A 20,302-nucleotide genomic window follows, 5' to 3' on the forward strand; every position below is an offset into this window, starting at 1 on the left:
TGATGGACAGAGGGCAGTTTTTTTGGTCAACAGCTCAACATTAACTTTTTTCCGCTGTTATATTTATAATTTATTTTTCATTTCGCAAAGCAGAAGTTTTCAAGAGTAGATTTAATGTTATCCACCCTCCTTAAGTGAAAATGAATTATTCTAAGAAATTGAGCTGTATTTGTTAGAGTGTCAGAAACATTACACATTTATTTAATTTAAGCCCTTTTTTCAGCTATAGTAATGTTTGGTGTGATGACACAGAATATATTGGTCTGAAATATTCCTCAAGTATCCTCAACTGGCATTATTTTCGAAGCAGCTTTCTTACTGCTAGACGAGCAACGGCGTGAAATTCATAGCTATAAATGGAACGTCAGATACAATATGTATAAGTACGAGAAAAAAAAATGGAGTCCAACACTAAATTCTATAAATCGAAACGGCTTTTACGTTAAAACCAAAAGACCATGTAATGAAAATGGCTATGAAATAAAACATGTACAAGAGGAAATTCAGGAAATATGCAATTTTTTCGGTGTGCAAGCTGTATATGTTAAGGGAAACGTGTAAACTGATAAACTCTTACTAGAAAAATGTGATAAAGACATAGCATTATTCAATTTAGAAGACTTCAAATGTGAGAAATACCTGCATTCGGTACAGGATGTGGAAGATGAAGTAAGATATTTTGCTCAATGGGTACTTCAAAAGATGCCTGAAATGGAAAAATGCATCAGATATTTAATAACGCAAACCTATGCTCTTCATCAGATCAAATGTATTAAGCTTTTTTTTAAATATATTAATATGAATATTTTCAAAATGTTTTTTAATAATCTTAAGCAATAAACATCTTAAGCCTTAACCATCTTTATTTTTTAGAATAGTTCATCGCCATGAAAATTATACTTTCATATTCAGCATGTCAGGGAACACACTTTCAAGTTCAGCATGTTGAAGAACCCTAAATGGTCATCCCTAAAAAGGTTAGTTAGCCCAAAAAGGTTAAAGAATTTTTCTGAAATCACACTTTCAGATTCAGCAAGCCAGGGAACACACTTTCAGTCTCAGAATGTTGGATACCCCTAGATGGTCATTCCTAGATATGTAAGTTAACCTTAGATGGTTCAAGAATGTTTCTGAAATTACACTTTCAGATTCAGCATAACAGGGAACGGAATTTCAGGCTCAGTATGTTGGAAAACCATAAATGCTCATCCCTATAAATGTAAGTTAACACTAAATGGTTAAAGAATTTTTCTGAAATTACACTTTCAGATCCAGCATCTCAGGGAACACACTTTCAGGCTCAATATGTTGGAAAACCCTAAATGCTCATCCCTAAAAAGGTAAGTTAACCCTAAATGGTTAAAGAATTTCTCTGAAATTACATTTTCAGATTCAGCATGCCAGAGAAGTCATACATTACTTTTCAACTTCCTTTATATCCCAACACCAAATTTTCGCAATGAAAAAGAAATATATTACAGATCAATTCAAATTTTTTCCAGAGAAAATAAAAAGGTTCCACTTCAGTTTCAATTTTTCTCAAAGAGATGAAAAATTTAAAGTCCTGTTCCAAATTTTTCATAGAAGATAGAAGAAAGTTATACTTTGATCGTGAATATTCACCGTGAAAATAAGGAACTCCACTTTAATTCTGAGTTGTCTCGAAGAAGTGCAAAATGTTCAAGTTCTCTTCTGAATTTTCTTAAAGAAGAGAAAAAGTTAGCTCACTTCTGAATTTTGCCAATGAAAATGAAAAAAAGCTTCCACTTCAGCTCTTAATTTCTCAAAGATATAAAAAATTTAAAGATCTGCTCTAAATTTTTCCGTAGAATATAGGAAAAGTTATACTATGATTGTGATTATTTTCCATGAAGATAAAAAGTTTCACTTTAATTCTAAATTGTCTTAAATTCAGTTCCAATTTTTCTCAATGAGATGAAAACATTTAAAATTCTGTTACAATTTTTTCCATAGAAGATAGAAAAAGTTATACTTTGATCATGAATATTCACCACGAAGATAAGGAGCCCCTTTTTAATTCTGAGTTTTCTCGAAGAAGTACAAAATGTTCAAATAAACTTCTGAATTTTCTTAAAGAAGAGAAAAAGTTACCTCAATTCTGAAATTTACCAAAGAAAATGAAAAAAGGCTTCCACTACAGTTCTTGATTTCTCATAGGCATAAAAAATTTAAAGTTCTGTTTTAAATTTTTCAATAGAAGATAGGAAAAGTCATACTATGATTCTGAATATCTTACATGAAGATAAAAAATTTCACTTTAATTCTAAATTGTCTTAAATTCAGTTTCAATTTTTCTCAATGAGCTGAAAAAATTTAAAATTCTGTTACAAATTTTTAATATAATATAGAAAAAAGTTATACTTTGATAGTGAATATTCACCATGAAGATAAGGAGCTCCACTTTAATCCTGAGTTTTCTCGAAGAAATGCAAAATGTTCAAGTTCTCTTATGAATTTTCTTAAAGAAGAGAAAAAGTTAGCTCAATTCCGAAATTTACCAAAGAAAATGAAAAAAGCTTCCACTACAGTTCTTAATTTTTCAAAGACATAAAAAATTTAATGTTTTGTTCTAAATTTTTCCATAAAAGATAGAAAAAGTCATAATAAGATTCTGAATATTTTCCATGAAGATAAAAAGTTTCACTTTAATTCTAAATTTTCTCAAAGAAGTGAAGAAAAGTTCAAGTTATCTTCTGAATTTTCTCAATGAAAAAGAAATTAGTTACAGATCAATTCTAATTTTTTCCATGAAAATATAAAAGGTTACACTTCATTTTTCTCGAAGAGATGAAAAATTTAAAGATCTGTTCTAGATTTTTCCATAGAAGATAGAAAAAGTTATACCTTAGTTCTGAATATTTTCAATGAAGATAAAAAGCTCCACTTACATTCAAAATTTTCTCAATGAAGTGAAGAAAAGTTCAAGCTCTCTTCTGAATTTTCTCAATGAAAGAAAAATTAGTTACAGATCAATTCTAATTTTTCCAAGAAAATAAAATCTTCCACTTCAGTTCTGATTTTTCTCAAAGACATAAAAATTATAAATTTCTATTCTAATTTTTTCCGTAGAAGATGGGAAAAGTTATACTATGATTGTGTTTATTTTCCAATGAAGATAAAAAGTTTCATTTTAATTCTAAATTTTCTTAAATTCAGTTCCGATTTTTATCAAAGAGATGAAAAAATTTAAAGTTCTCTTCTGAATGTTTTCCCTGAGAAGAGAAAAGGTTCCACTTTAATTCTGAGTTTTCACAGCGAAGTGCAGAAAAGCTCAAGTTCTCTTCTGAATTTTTTCAGGGAAAAGAAAAAAGTTATAGTTCAATTCTAATTTTTTTCCAAAGAAAATAAAAAATCTCCGACTTTTTGATAAACATTCTAAGCGCTTGACCTGCTAACATTTTCTAAAATAAAACAAATATAACAAAGTAATGCATAAAATATTTTTATTGAAGTAACAACATGTAGAATATTAACATAAAAATATGTTACAGACATTATTATACATTATTAACATCATTGAACAACATTGAACATTCTTTATCTGTTCCATAAAATAATTTATCATGTTCTCTCTTGATACTAGAGTTACTCGCTTCTCTTAGTTCATAACCACTAGAATAATCATTCATCCATTTTGAGTCATATACAATTTTTACTGGGATGTCACCTACTGATTCATTACACGTTTCATCCATGGTATTATTTGATTCATTGACTATATGATCAATAGAAGTAATAATGCTCACTTGTGCTTCATTTTACAATCAATTTATCAATTTATTCATTAGTGATATTGTCTGCCAATGCTCTTTTTATTTTTCCGGCAATTTCACTGTCTATTATCACATTATTTTTACAGAGGTAACAGTTCTGGCACGTTGACAAGATATGGTTTATAATGTTGGTGCAGCAGTAGGCCTTTCTTTTCCTTTCTGCTTTCATTCGAATGCTAGTACCAGAAATATGACAATAACATCTATCACCGGGTAACATGTTACCAGAACCATTAGCTAGAAGTTACCCCTCTTCATCAACTATTATTTTTATGTTGGCATTCTCTTTGACTAACTTCTCAGGAAATTATATTTTCACATATCCATCATTTGAATGATAAAATTTATTGAGTACTCCAAAAGAATTTAACTCCTCGCTGTCATGACAACGTAAGCATACATTCCCAATAAGATCTCCATTACTACTTGTTTCATAGTTCAAATATCTCTCTTTGTCAGCATTCAAGGCAACAATGACTTTATCATGTGCACACAATTTCTTCGAATAATTCATTTTCACGTCTTTTTTTAAAAATATGGTGTATGTGTTTATCCCTCCAATGGGAAAAAATTACTGATTTAATACGCGCAATAAACTAGATAGTCTCGATGACCTACCATAGACTACCACTGAGAAAGCCGCTTCCAATGTAAGAGCAACCATATAGTACGTTTGCTACAGCTGCAAGCATGCATAGTGAGAGAGAAATACAAAGTCGACATAGATGATTAATAAAAAAGCTCTAATCAGGCATAATCTTTCTTTTGGCAAAAAATACAATGTTTCGAATGAACCCTATTACAATATTTGAGGACCACTGGATCGATTCTATAACGACCCTTGTGTTTCAGGCGTCGTTCTTAAGGAATTAGGGTAGAATTCGAACTTTAGCTTAAAGAGCTAGGTGTTGAGGAGGAGACAATAGATATAGATGACAGTACACAATTGAAGCATCAAATACAAATTCCACATTCTTTCACGAATGAAATAACATTTAATCTAACCTTGAAAACTTCTGCTTTGCGCAATGAAAAATAAATTATAAATATAACAGCGGAAAAAAGTTAATGTTGCACTGTTGACCAAAAAACTGCCCTTCGTACATCAAAGAAACTCCCTCCTCCCCTGGAGTACTCTCCTCTCATTTTCCCTTAAATTGCAATGGCTATTGCTTTTTATTTTATTCTTTTATAACCCATTTCATGTTTTTCCCCGTATGCATTGTTCAGTCTGAAAGCGATCCAGCGGAAAAAAGTTAATGTTTAGCTGTTGACCAAAAAAATGCCCTCCCTCCTCCCCTGGAGTCCTCTCCTCTCATTTTCCCTTAAATTGCATTGGTTATTGCTTTTTATTTTATTCTTTTATAACCTATTTTATGTTTTTCCCCATTTGCATTGTTCAGTCTGAAAACGATCCAGTGGAAAAAACGTTAATGTTGAGCTGTTGACCAAAAACTGCTCTCCGTCCCTCACAGACACTCTCTCCTCTCCTAAAGTTCTCTCCTCTCATTTCTAGTTAAATTTTAATGGTTATGGCTTTTTATTTTATACTTTTATCACCCATTTCATTTTTTTCCCCTTTGCATTGTCCTGTCTGAAAACGATCTAACCTAACCTTTACCAGTAGGAGGAATGGCGTCTATTTTCCGTGAAGTTTCTGGTAGATAACAAATACTGTATTTTGGTTATCAGGTTGTACCCACATTGAGTCAGTAGTCATCTGAATAAATATATTAAAATAAGGAAAATAGTCTCTTAAAATTCTCAAACCTCGACCCCTAAACCTAAAAAACTAATAAATATATGAAAATTTATTTCTGAAATCTATAACACAATGTCGTTAATTTCCTTGGTGATATTAGTGGTCTCCTTCTTATTCTCAATGTCATTTAATAGATCACGGGTATATTTATCCCATTCTATGAAGCCCCCGCCCCCCATTTCAGTAAAGCAAAAAGTAAAAATCTGCGACAGTTAGAAATACTGCTATTTTTACCATTAAGAGAAAAAATTTAAGACACTCCGTGTTGGAAATAAACCCTAAAAGCATAGAAATCCTATTTTTACCATTAAGAGAAAAAATTAAATACACTCCGTGTTGGAAATAAACCCTAAAAGCATACAAATCCTATTTTACCATTTAGAAAAAAAATTAAAACATGTCTAGAGACGCAACACATATATTTACACATTATTCCTCTATGGACAAAGGTTTATATAATTTAAAATGACCTGCGCTTAAATAGATCTTCTCATTGTAGCTATGTATCTTTTTCTTAAAAACCCTCTCTTGCAATTCAAAGGATTTAATGTCGCTAATGTGACCAAAATAGTATCTTTTTCAGTGAAACCTTTGGCTAAGCTGCTATCGTAATTCATGAGAATTCAAAAGCAGGATGCACTTGACGGGTGTCAATAATTATCACTATTTCAATCTTAGCGGTTTAGTGTCATAAGGGGGTCAGTATATTAAGAGTTGACGGAAGTTGGCTGTCACTTTTAGGTAGAAATATAGAAACCAAGAATTTATCAAAAAACAGAATTATTTCCAATGAAAGAATTAAAGTCGTAAATAGGGGGAGGGGGGGTCTACATGGCAAAAAAGAGTGTATTTTACGCTTTTTATCGACTATTAACATCACATAGTGGAGTTTGTATTGTGGGGGGGGGGTATACCCTGAATTTGAATTTACTGGAGGCGGACTATGTAAAATGATTTTATTTGAAAATAAACTAAGAAAATTTACTAAACAGAACTCACATTATAAATCGATGCAGCCAAAGTTTCCAACTCAGAGTTGGAAACTTGAACTCAAGACTATCCATAATGTCTTGAGACTATATGATAATTTAACCTCGATGCTTATAAACAAAATCTCAAGGGCGAATTGTGATGTAATGGGAAACCTTACGTAACTTCCCTGATTGGCTTAGAAAGAAACACGTGATTCTGTCCCATTAGAATCAATAATTCCCCGCTGATTATGTAATCAATTTCTCAAAAATCTACTTCTCCTCTAGTGGATCAATACATTGCCCCATTAGAATTCTATTTGCATGCGCAAACTTCGTCCCGGAGTCAATACACTTAGAAACAACAAATAAATTGACCTTGAAAAAGGTGTTATTGACCCGTTAGTGGATCAATAATCCTTGAATAAATTATATCCTGTCAGTGTTAGACTCAATTATAGATGGCTGCAGGCAGTGTACCCTGTGTCTATTGGGTTCTCCCTACTCGTTACCACGAACTGTCTGATTATTGACAAAGCTGTTTGACAATATGGGAGCTACTTACACCTCCCTTTTTTACTACGGTGAAGAACGCTGGCTGTCTCGTGCCCAAGTGATTCAGAGGATACATGAACTCGAAGTGGAAATTGCAATCTTTATCGATGAAAACCAAAATGAGGACGCAAATGCATTATGGGATGGTAATTTAATCATTAAACAGACCTGTTTCGTGGATATTTAGGGAAAATAAGCTTTTAGAATAAACTGATGTAAGGGCCTAAAATACATCAATTCATTTAAAAAGATAATGTGAAAGTATTCATAAAAAAATGGAGCGGTAGTTATGTATTATAGTGACCCCACTCAAGAAGTGAAGATAGGTTAATCCTAATAAAATATACCAAAATATGATGAAAATAAAATAATTTAAACAAAGTTGTGGAAACTACAATAAAGAAGTACGGAAAGCAGGCCGCCTAGTTGTAAACTTCCAAAAAGGACCCTTCTCGAAAGAGTATAAAGTCATGTTGTGTATATTGACGCGCTCTTTTGTTTTGGTCAACACCCCTTATCCTGGAAGAATTTAATTGCCTCTTCTTCAGTCCCTGGCAAATCCCAAATCTTCATTTTAACATCCATGGATAGACACTATTCTCTATTACTACACATCGCAAACTAAATGAATTCCATCAATGGTCAGAGAAAATGGTTCTACTCAGATCAAGAACTTGAATGGGTTCGCTATAATAAATAAGTACCAATGGAGCTATGGAAGGCAAACTTGGAAAAAAGACAGTTTGACATGTTTTCACTTTCAGCCTAGTCGCTTAGTCCACAAAACAGGAGGGCTCGTTCAAATTTTGAAAAGTATGAAACTTGGTCCACATATGCAGTTTGGTGTGCTCTTTCAAATGAGACTGGGACACAATCGATCCGATCCCCCCCCCCACTCCACCCTTAAGGGGGGGGGGACAGGGGGTAAAAGTCACCCAAAGGGGGGAAATGCGAAAAGTATCTTTTTGCATATTTCAGCTTGATATTTGGTGAGTATATTCGTTATTAGATAGAAACTGAAGGGAGGTAATGGGCAAAGTGCCTGGATTTTTCCACCACCCTGGGAGGGGGGGGGGGTGAAATTCAACCAGCAGGGGGAAATGGGAAATTTTTGTTTTTGCCATTTTTAACTGGACATTTGGTTTTTATTCTCGGGCATTAGAAAAAAGAAGAAGAAAGTAATGGAAAGTTCCCGGAGTGCCCTAGGAACTTACGGGGGGGGGAGTAAAGGGGGTGAAAATGATCACGAAGGGCTTCGATTCCATTTTTATCGATAGCAACTGAATTCAAAAACGAAATCTACGACCAGTTTGACGATATACAATGCATTTGTCCAGCCTCGCTCGATAGGGGTATTTTCACTGCCGCTGCGGTTGACAACATCGACAATAATCTCTCTTCCACAACCGCTACCGATTACTTTCATGGGGCAACTATTTATTTAATACAGCTCCCAGCAGCCGACCATGCTGCGAGGAAACAGCTCTCTTCGACGGCTGTTTCCGCTCTATGTGTTGGCCAAACTGATACAGTGGAACTTTCCAGAAATACATCCGGAAGATTCGTTTATCGTAGTCTCTTTGAGGCAGAAAGAGCAGTTCGGAGCATCGAGAAAAGTCCGAAGCCTACGGATGGAATATACCGAAGTCCCCCCTGCTCATTTACGCATAGCACACCCGTTAGTCCCTCTTATCGCACTAATAGACTAACCATCCATCACTGGAGAACAGCTTGTGAATGTAGATGAAGATTGGTTGAATCATGATAAAGAAGTAGCGGAGAAACAGAACGGATGAGCTTCAATTCCAGTCTCGTAGGCTGCATTCCACTCCAATAGGCAACCGATGGTGCACAAGCCAAAAAGCACGATTGCACTGTTACCTATTTTTAAGGATCAAGCGCTTTCAGTAGCGATAATACTTCACACTATGAATTTGGTTAAGACAGTTGTTGCGTATCAGAACACAAGTCAGACTCAAGTTTTGACAGCTGATTAGCCGCTCTATGCGTTGGCCAAACTGATACAGTGGAACTTTCCAGAAATACATCCGGAAGATTCGTTTATCGTCGTTTTCGGTGGCCTGCACATACAAATGAATATCCTGAAAGTGCTAGGAGACTTGATGAAAGGACCTGAATGGGACGAGCTTCTCGTCCAAGCTGATGTCACAACGACAGGAAGGGCAGATGTCATTCTTAAAGGGTTGCATGTTACTATGTGCCGTTACGCTCACCAAGTAACTGCTTCAGTCCTTCATATCCTTAGGCGCCGCGCATATGATGAGTGTGCTGCTGAGAATAAAGAGAGCGACAATGAGAAAAGAATTCAGAGAGCAGTTTAGTTACTGGTCAACTATACTTGATATTGAACTGATTTTGTTGATGTTCGTACGATCCATCTGGCAGGCAGATTTTAAGCCTTATGTCCATGCTCTGCGAAAGATTCTGCCGTGGATGTTCACTCTGGACCACACGAACTACAACAGATGGCTGTCAGTGCACGTTCGAGACATGATTGCCCTCCGTACCCAGAACCCAGCTGAATTTTGTGAGTTTATGAATGGAAACTTCACAGTTTGAAAGACAAAACACACTTTTTCTGCCATGGCAATGGATCAAGCGCATGAACCGATGAACGAAAAAATGAAAGGAACAACCGGCTTGATTAAACTCACCAAAAACCCAGATGCCATGCTTCGACGGATAAAATCAGGTACCGATCTTCAAAGGGCCGTTGAGGAGCATGAAGAAAGTTTCACAAACCCTTTTTCTGAAGAAAACTTGAAGCACCACGAGGACACACCAAAATTTTAGATGTGATCCATGTGCCATGTTCAGGACTTTCTTCAAGTCATTGAAGGAAGGGGCAATACATTTGCTGAGTCAGAAAATTACCTTCTTACCCTTGAAACGAGGAAAGTCATGCCCAGTAACGTAGTATACAACGCAAGGAACGCATACAAAATTGGATTCGACCAATATAAGAAGTTTACCAAAGAGCAACTGACAACATGCTCCACGCCATTCACAGATGTTATTAAGAAAAATAACCTGCCACTATTCACAAGTGCAATAGCCATGAAACCGTCAAAGGCGAAACAAGAGATTTCTAGTCTAAAAAACAGTTGTTCTTTGTTTTTATAGATTGTACATTGCCTGCCAGTCTCGTGACGGTGACATGGACGAGTTTCTTAAGCAAGAGACCAGCCCACTCCCCTGCACTCACCGACAGTGGATCCCATAGGAAAATTGCAAAATTTCAGCTTACAACTTGTTTAGAAGTATTGCTTGACATACTAACTACTATTCCTCGAGTCAGTGCAAAAGTGTTCGATGGATCAGCCTTGGTTTATACGCTTGTACTTGGCTCCTGCAAATTTTTCAAAGATGACGCGGCCATAGTTTTTCTACCGTACACTCATAGCCAACTAGAGACGGTCAGTCGCATCGAAGTTATATGGGACAGGTACATCAAAAGCAGCTTGAAGAAAGGAGATAGAAAGGAGAGGTTTCGAACAGCGAGTCAGACTAAGAGAATCTACTCCTATCCCTCGGAACTGGGCTGTTTTCCTCCATACCGAAGAAAACAAAGAGCAACTGTTCTTCCTGCTAGCAGGCCGCTTGGCAAGCATGAATTTGTTTGGAAAAGAAGTTTATAGTACAAAGATTCAGATGTTGTGCCTTCGGTGTCAGCTGCTCGAGATGATTTGGTCCCTTGCGATAATGAAGAGGCAGATACGCGAATTATCCTCCACGTTCGTCACTGCTACCTGTCTGGTCACCAACAAGTTATGATACGAGCCGTAGATACAGATGTGTTCGTGCTAGCTGTGGGCGCTTGCTCATACATCCCACTTATTGAACTCTGGGTGGACTTTGGTGTGAAGCAGCAGCGCAGAATCATCCCAGCTCACGTAATTCATCATACGCTTGGTCCCCAAAAGTCAAAGGCTTTGCCTGGTTTCCACGCGTTTCCAGGCTGCGATACTGCATCTTCCTTTTCTGGCATTAGAAAGAAGAAAGCCTTTGATGTCTGGAGAAGTTATCCCGATGCAACTGATGCGTTCTTGGAATTGTCTTCTGCGTCGACTGCTACGAGACCGCGAACACAAGAGCTACTGGATATATTTGTAGTTTTATGCTATGAGCGGAAAAGCGAATTCCAGGGTGTTGACGAAGCGAGAAAACTGGTTTTTGCCAAGGGATGGCAGTTTGACCGCATCCCACCAACATCCGACGCCCTTCTTCAGTACACCAGACATGCACACTTTTAGGCTGGCCGAATTTGAGGAAAAGCAGCCAACCCCATTCAGAATCCTCCTTCCTCATCGGAGTTTGAATGGAAGCTCGTAAATGATGAGTGGCATCCTGTCTGGACGACGCTATCCGAGGCCTCCAACTCGTGAAAAGAACTGGTCAAATGTGGCTGTAAGAAAGCCACATTGACCATAGATGAAAATATAAAAGGTTACACTTCTGTTCTGATTTTTCTCAAAGAGATGAAAGAATTTAAAAATCTGTTCTAAATTTTTCCATAGAAGATAGAAAAAGTTATACCTTAGTTGTGAATATTTTCAATGAAGATACAAATCACCACTATAATTCTAAAATTTTCTCATTGAGTTAAACAAAAGCTCAAGTTCTCTTCTGAATTTTCGCAATGAAATAGAAATTAGTTGCAGATCAATTCTAATTTTTCAAGAAAACAAAAAGCTTCCTAGTCAGCTGTTTTTTCTCGAAGACAAACAATATTTAAAGTTATATTCTAATTACATAGAAATAACAAAACCATCACGACCCGCAGCTCCCGGGGGGTGGGAGGTCCCGCCCGTGGCCGGACTTCGCCCCGCGGCCCCCGGGGAGGGGGCAGGTCCCGCCCGCGGCCTGGCTTCGGCCCGCAGACCCCCGGAGGGATGGAGGGAAACACACAGAAATAGGTTAGGTTAGGCTAGATTAGGTTACGTGTGCACACCTAACATTTTTAGGTTAACTTACACTAGGTTAAGGGGCCTAACCCCTTAACCTAGCCTAGCCTAACCTAACCTATTTCTAGCCTAACCTATTTCTCTCCTATTCCTATTAACTATATTTTCTCTGGAGAAATTAGAATTGAACTGTAAGTTCTTTAATAAAATTCATAAGAGAACTTGAACTTTTCTATCTTCTATGCAAAATTTGGAACAGTATTTTAAATTTTTCATCTCTTTGAGAAAAATCTGAACTGAAGTGGAACCTTGCTTGATGTTGGGGTGTGCAAAAAGTCGTAAAGTGAAGTTGTGGTGAAAAGGATGGGTACTTCAACTTGTAAAATGGGTTTAGTTGGGACGTTAAGAAAAGAACTTGCTCTGAAATGCCTTTTGAAAAGTATTGCTTGGTGTTGGAGCATTCAAAAAGCTGTAAAGTAAAGTTGTGGGTGAAAAGGATGGGTACTTCAACTAGTAAAATGGGTTTAGGAGTGATATTAAGAAAAGAACTTGTTCTGAAATGCCTTTTGAAAGGTATTGCTTGGCATTGGAGGATTCAAAAAGCTGTAAAGTAAAGTTGTGGTGAAAAGAATGGGTACTTCAACTTGTAAAATGGGTTTAGGAGGGACATTAAGAAAAGAACTTGTTCTGAAACGCCTTTTGAAAAGTATTGCTTGGTGTTGGAGCATTCAAAAAGCTGCAAAGTAAAGTTATGGGTGAAAAGGATGGGTACTTCAACTTTTAAAATGGGTTTAGCAGGGACATTAAGAAAAGTACTTGTTCAGAAATGCCTTTTGAAAAGTATTGCTTGGTGTTGGAGCATTCAAAAAGCTGTAAAGTAAAGTTGTGGGTGAAAAGGATGGGTACTTCAACTTGTAAAATGGGTTTAGCAGGGACATTAAGAAAAGAACTTGTTTTGAAATGCCTTTGAAAAGAATTGCTTGGTGTTGGGCCATTCAAAAAGCTGTATAGTAATGTTGTGGGTGAAAAGAATGGGATACTTCAACTTGTAAAATGGGTTTAAGAGGGACATTAAGAAAATAACTTGTTCTGAAATGCATTTTGAAAAGTATTGCTTGGTGTTGGGGCATTCAAAAAGCTGTAAAGTAAAGCTGTGGGTGAAAAGGATGGGGAAGTTCAACTTGTAAATGGGATTTAAGAGGGACATTAAGAAAAGAACGTGTTCTGAAATTCCTTTTGAAAAGTATTGCTTGGTGCTGGGGCATTCAAAAAGCTCTAAAGTAAAGTTATGGGTGAAAAGGATGGCTACTTCAACTTGTAAAATGGTTTTAGGAGGGATATTAAGAAAACAACTTGTTCTGAAATGCCTTTTGAAAAGTATTGCTTGGTGTTGAGGTATTCAAAAAGCTGTAAAGTAAAGTTGTGGGTGAAAAGGATGGGTACTTCAACTTGTAAAATGGGTTTAGGAGGGACTTTAAGAAAAGAACTTGTTCTGAAATGCCTTTTGAAAAGTATTGCTTGGTGTTGGGGTATTAAAAAAAGCTTTATAGTAAAGTTGTGGTGAAAAGGATGGGTACTTCAACTTGTAAAATGGAATTAGGAGGGACATTAAGGAAAGAACTTGTTCTGAAATGCCTTTGAAAAGTATTGATTGAAGTGGGGGCATTCAAAAAGCTGTAAAGTAAAGTTGTGGTGAAAAGGATGGGATAGTTCAACTTTTAAAATGGGTTTAGGAGGGACATTAAGAAAAGAATTTGTTCTAAAATGCCTTTTGAAAAGTATTGCTTGGTGTTGGGGCATTCAAAAAGATGTAAAGTAAAGTTGTGGGTGAAAAGGATGGGTGCTTCAACTTGTAAAATGGGTTTAGGAGGGACATTAGGAAAAGGACTTGTTCTGAAAGGCCTTTTGAAAAGTATTGCTTGGTGTTGGGGCATTCTAAAAGCTGTAAAGTAAAGTTGGGGGGTGAAAAGGATTGGTACTTCAACTTTTAAAATGGCTTTAGGAGGGATATTAAAAAATGAACTTGTTCTGAAATGCCTTTTGAAAAGTATTGCTTGGTATTGGGGCATTCAAAAAGCTGTAAACTAAAGTTCTGGGTGAAAAGGATGGGTACTTCAACCTGTAAAATGGGCCTTAATTGGGACATTAAAAAAAACTTGTTCTAAAATGCCTTTTGAAAAGTATTGCTTGGTGTTGGGGCATTCAAAAAGCTGTAATGTAAAGTTGTGGGTGAAAAGGATGGGTACTTCAACTTGTAAAATGGGTTTAGGAGGGACATTAAGAAAATAACTTGTTCTGAAATGCCTTTTGAAAAGTTTCGCTTGGTGTTGGGGCATTCAAAAAGCTGTAAAGTAAAGTTGTGGGTGAAAAGGATGGGATACTTCAACTTGTAAAATGGATTTAGGAGGAACATTAAGAAAAGAACTTGTTCTGAAATGCCTTCTCAAAAGTATTGCATGGTGTTGGAGCATTCAAAAAGCTGTAAAGTAAAGTTGTGGCTGAACCGGATGGGATACTTCAACTTGTAAAATTGGTTTAGGAGGGACATTAAGAAAAGAACTTGTTCTGAAATGCCTTTTGAAAAGTATTGCTTGGTGTTGGGGCATAAAAAAAATGTAAAGTAAAGTTGTGGGTGAAAAGGAGGGGATATTTCAACTTGTAAAATGGGTTTGGGAGGGACATTAAGAAAAGGACTTGTTCTGAAATGCCTTTTGAAAAGTATTGCTTGGTGTTGGGAAATTCAAAAAGCTGTAAAGTGAAGTTTTGGGTGAAAAGGACGGGTACTTCAACTTGTAAAATGGGTTTAGGAGGGAAATTAAGAAAAGAACTTGTTCTGAAATGCCTTTTGAAAAGTATTGCTTGGTGTTGGGGCATTCAAAAAGCTTTAATATAAATTTGTGGGTGAAAAGAATGGGTACTTCAACTTGTAAAATAGGTTTAGGAGGGACATTAAGAAGAGAACTTGTTCTAAAATGTCTTTTGAAAAGTATTGCTTGGCGCTGGAGCCTTCAAAAAGCTGTAAAGTAAAGTTGTGGGTGAAAAGGATGGGATACTTCAACTTGTAAAATGGGTTTGGGAGGGACATTAATAAAAGAACTTGTTCTGAAATGCCTTTTGAAAAGTATTGCTTGGTGTTGGGGCATTCAAAAATCTGTAAAGTAAAGTTGTGATTGAGAAGGATGGGTACTTCAACTTGTAAAATGGGTTTTGGAGGTACATTAAGAAAATAACTTGTTCTGAAATGCCTTTGAAAAGTATTGCTTGGTGTTGGAGTATGCAAAAAGCTGTAAAGTAAAGTTGTGGGTGAAAAGGATGGGTACTTCAACTTGTAAATGGGATTTAAGAGGGACATTAAGAAAAGAACTTGTTCTGAGAAGATATAATAAAGCCTTTTGAAATGTGGGGGCCCTTTTTTGTCTCAAGTGCGCAAAAAAAGTATTAAAAAAATAGGTTGTGGGGGGGGGGGCGGAGGGCCCTTTGGGGGCATTTGGGGGCCCGGGGGCCTTGGTGGGGCCGGGGGTCTTTGGGGTTGGGGTAGGGGCCTTTGGGGGGCCGGGGGCCTTTGGGGTTGGGGTAGGGGACCTCACAATACTGTTCAAATGGAATTTGTGTATTATAACGACCACAGAGTTTCACCCCAAATCGTCTTCTAAATCATCTTCTAAAATCATCTTCTAAAATGTCTCAAACTGTTTCGCCTAAATCATCATCTAAAATGGGTCAAACTGTAGGGAAGCCATAATATCTCCCACGGGGAACGCGTGCTTCCATCTACAATTTAGTCTAACGCCAAGCTAACATAATTTATTCAAGGATTATCGATCGAGTCTAATGGGGTCAATGCCCCCTTTTTCAAGGTTAATTTATTTGTTGTTGTTTCTAGGTGTAATGACTCTGGGGGGACGTTTGTACATGCGCATTAACGGGAAGAGATGTATTGATCTAGGACAAGAGGGGGAAGTGGATTTCTGAGAAATTGATTACATAATCGACTAGGACAAGAGGGGAAGTAAATTTCTGACAAATTGATTACATAATCGACTAGGACAAGAGGGGAACGAGAATGACGCAATATGTTCACTGAATACGAGCATGACAATGTTATTGATCCAGGGACTTAGAAATGACATCACTTGATTCTTAGGAATTATGTGGGACTCTAAAGAGATAGAAATTCTACTTTAATAAGACTTCATTTTCTTTAGGCTTAGCGATAAATGGTCTTTAGTGACAGAGATAAATTAATATTCTATTTTTAAATATGGCTTCTCTGATCTTTAGTGACAGAAATAAATTAGTATTCTATAGAAACCTTAATAGTGTAGCTAGGAACACATATGAGATGAAGAAAATTTTAGTAAAAATTAACACTTGGTCTTACACGCATTAAGAAAAGATCATTCCAGGATTATTACGAAAGCTGATAAAGGCAATACTGTTGTTGTATTAGATTCAGATGATTACGACAAAAAAATCAGAGAAATTTTAAATGATTCTAACACATATGAACAATTAGCTACCGATCCTACAGAAAAATTTGTACAGGAAGTCCGTAAAGAGCTTTCTCATCTAAAAGAAAAAGGTGAAATTACAGATCAGTTGTACAAAAGGTTTTACCCACGCGGTTGTACGTCCCCTGGCTTTTATGATCTTCCTAAAGTTCATAAGCCCGGGAATCCACTTCGACCCATTGTTTCTTCTTTTAATTCTCCTACAGCTAAAATAGGGAAATTCTTATCAGTGATATTTCGCCCACTAATTCAGGCTCAAATATCCTATATTAAAAATTCCGCTGATTTTGTTTCCAAGGTAAAGCAAGTTTCGGTTAAACCAAATACAAGAATTGGCAGTTTTGATGCAGATTCAATGTATACCAATTGTGATCCTCAAAAGGCCGAACTGTTTTTGGAGCAAAAACTTAATTCTAACCCATCTATAACAGAAAAATCTACTCTTTCGAATCAGACACTTCTTTCGCTTACAGCCCTTTGTAACAAAACTTCCTTTTATTTCCATTACAGAGGCATTTTTTATAGACAGAAATATGGGCTCTCCATGGGTGCCCCCTTTCTCCAATACAGGCTGATATTTTCATGGAAGACCTTGAAGAAAGGGCTATTTTGCAAAGTTCTTGTAAACCTGAATTTTGGGTTCGTTTTAAAGATGACATTTTTTATTTATGGGAGCATGGTAACGAGTCTCTGGGTTCTTTTCTTCACTTGCTCAATTCCTTGGATCCAAAACTAAAATTTACTCAGGAATCAGAGATAGAGAGGCGTCTTCCTTTCTTAGATGTTCTGGTGCACCGAAATGATTCATGATTCGAGTGTAGTGTATATAGAAAACCCACACATAATGACCGTTACTTAAGTTAGTCCTCCAATCATTCTCCTGCTGTGAAAAGAGGAGTTGTCACTTCTCTAGTTGATAGAGCATTGAAAGTCTGTTCAACACGTTTCTTGGATTTAGAACTCAACCACCTTAGAGATATTTTATTTGGGAATGTTTATCAAATTAGTTTAATAAATTCTGTAATTACAAAACGCATTAAAAGATTATCAGATAGTTCCACATAAAACACAAATCAAAGGTAAAATTCAGTTTATCTTGGTCTCCCATACGTTAAAGAGATTTCAGACCACATTTCAAAAAATCTAAGGAAAAATAACATTTACACTTATTATAGACCCAGAAAAACTATCAAATCCCAAATTTATAAAGGTAAAGACCCTATCCCAATAGGGGAAAACTCCGGTGTCTACAGAATTCCTTGTTCGTGTGGTCTTTGGTATATCGGAAGAACTAATCAGCGACTAACAGATAGATTAACCCAGCATTCTAGTTCAATTAATAATACACTTAAAAAGCGGAAAAAACCAGAAAAATTTGACTCTGCCCTTGCAGAGCACATTTTTGAAAAACCAGACCATACTATTTTGTTTAGTCAAGCTAGTCTTATTTCGCATGATAAAGGTATTGTCCAGCACTACAAAGAAGCTGTTGAAATTCATAAATACCAACATTTAGGTCTAGCTTTAAACAGAGATTCCGTTGATTTAAGAATAAACGAGTCATATTTCGGTTTTCTCAAAAGAGAAGCTGATACGTTAGTAATCCCTGAAATAAACCTTGAACCACTTTCCCAGTTATCTAATCAAACATATGAACAACCCCTTAGGTCTCAAAGGGTGTCTGCAAGAAATGCCTTAATTAAAATCCGAAATCAAATGACATAGTTTTCCAACTTATTTAATTGCTGGTTTGTTTTGTTTTTTCGAGTGAATGAATTGATTCCTTTCATTTGTCAGTTGTTCACTAGTATCCGTCGATGACAGTTCATATTTTTTTTGGATTTTGTGTAAACCATGGATATTATTGAATAAATCGCGTGTACGGTTATTGGGTAGTTGGTTTTAATTCTTTTAATTTTTGTCTTTTATTATTACATCGTTTCCTTTTACACTGAAGAAGAGAGGCGTTTGTCCTCTCGAAATATTAGCTTTTTTTTTTAAGTATAGTCATTTGGCCTATAAAAAACCCATTTTTGCTCGTTTTTCTTTCTTAATATGAGATGAAGAGATTAACGCAGGAATTTTTTCCGGAGAATTTCAAATGTGACAGCACAGGGATACCAAAACAAAAGGAATACTTAGAAACTACGTATAGAGATTATTTTGGTGAAACCGTATGAGACATTTTAGAAGATGATTTAGGCGAAACGGTTTGAGACATTTTAGAAGATGATTTAGGCGAAACAGTTTGAGACATTTTAGAAGATGATTTGGGTGAAACAGTTTGAGACATTTTAGAGGATGATTTTAGAAGATGATTTAGAAGATGATTTGGGGTGAAACTCTGTGGTCGTTATAGTACACAAGTTCAATTGAACAGTGTTGTAAGGTCACTCCCTTGAATTCTATTCACATACTAATAAAAACTATAGCAAAAATCCTTTCCTTATATTCACAGAAGTCCCTGTCCCGATAATATTTCCGACTCCTTGATTGGCTTAGAAAGAGACACGTGACCTTGTTCCCGTTAGACTCGATCAATACATTCCCCACCGATTATGTAAATCAATTCCTCAGAAATCCAGTTCCCCTTCGAGTCGATCAATACATCTCTTCTCCCGTTAATGCGCATGTAAAAACTTCGCCCCGGAGTCATTACACCTAGACGAGCAACAGCAAATAAATCGACCTTGACCCCATTAGACTCGATCGATAATCCTTGAATTAATTATTTAGGTTTGGCGCTAGACTAAATTGTAGATAGAACTACAATTATCGCAAACTTTACCCCGGAGTCATTACACCTAGACGAACAACAACAAATAAATCGACCTTGACCCCATTAGACTCGATCAATAATCCTTGAATAAATTATAACCTGTCAGCGTTAGACTAAATTGTAGATGGTAGCTAGGTGTTCGTCCCGGAGATATTGATAGCTCCCTACTTATATGTTAGATAGGCTGTGAAGTAATAATTTCTGTTCGTTATAAGTTTCATCTTCGCTCTTTACTTCCCTCGGAAAAACTGGGTTTAAAAAAAAATTAATCTTTGTTCGTTTTTGATTAAAATTTAATGTAGAGAAAACGGTGCCATGCTCTTGTTTATTTATACGGATTAATGTATGTTCGTTTTAAGTTTTAATGTCACTCTTTAGTTTCAGTTGAAAACTTATTTTTAATATAATTTCTAAAGATCACCGATCTAGGAGAGATAAGACACCTAGAAAATACTGCAAACAACCTTGACAGCTACGAAAAACTTTCAGTCCATAACATAAAGTTCATTACCCATGCTTTGCAAACAATCCATGTTTTTCAGGAATGTTTGTTTTTGGTTAGCAAAAATCTGTCTTTACTCGGGCGACTTTGCCTGAAAAAGCCATAATGAAGACAGGGATTTATAAATCACCTACTGACTAGCAGAAACTAGAAGGCCATCGTAACAAAAGAGAGATGTTTAAGGGCTCATTTAAAAGCTTATATTTATACCTAATCGCTTTTTTTTAAACTTGACTTGATAGCATACTCCCAAAATTGTTCCCTCCATTTTGTTTGTTTCCCCCATTTGTTTTGTTTCCCCCATTTTTGTAAATGAAAAAAGTGCCTTTTCCAATGAAATGACCAAAAAATAGAGTTTGTAAAAACCTAGGCAGGAGCAAAAAACTAAGGAGACAAGGATGTCCCTTCCCCTCAATTACCTCCATTAGAACTAACACATAGCCTCCATCGTAGAGTGAAGTTTGAAGGTTCAATTCTAAACTGTTGATCATTCAAGCTTAATT

Source organism: Artemia sp. Qi Xiang Cuo, chromosome 5 (genome assembly GCF_049724085.1).
Source record: "Artemia sp. Qi Xiang Cuo chromosome 5, ASM4972408v1, whole genome shotgun sequence".
NCBI classification, from domain to species: Eukaryota; Metazoa; Arthropoda; class Branchiopoda; order Anostraca; family Artemiidae; genus Artemia; species Artemia sp. Qi Xiang Cuo.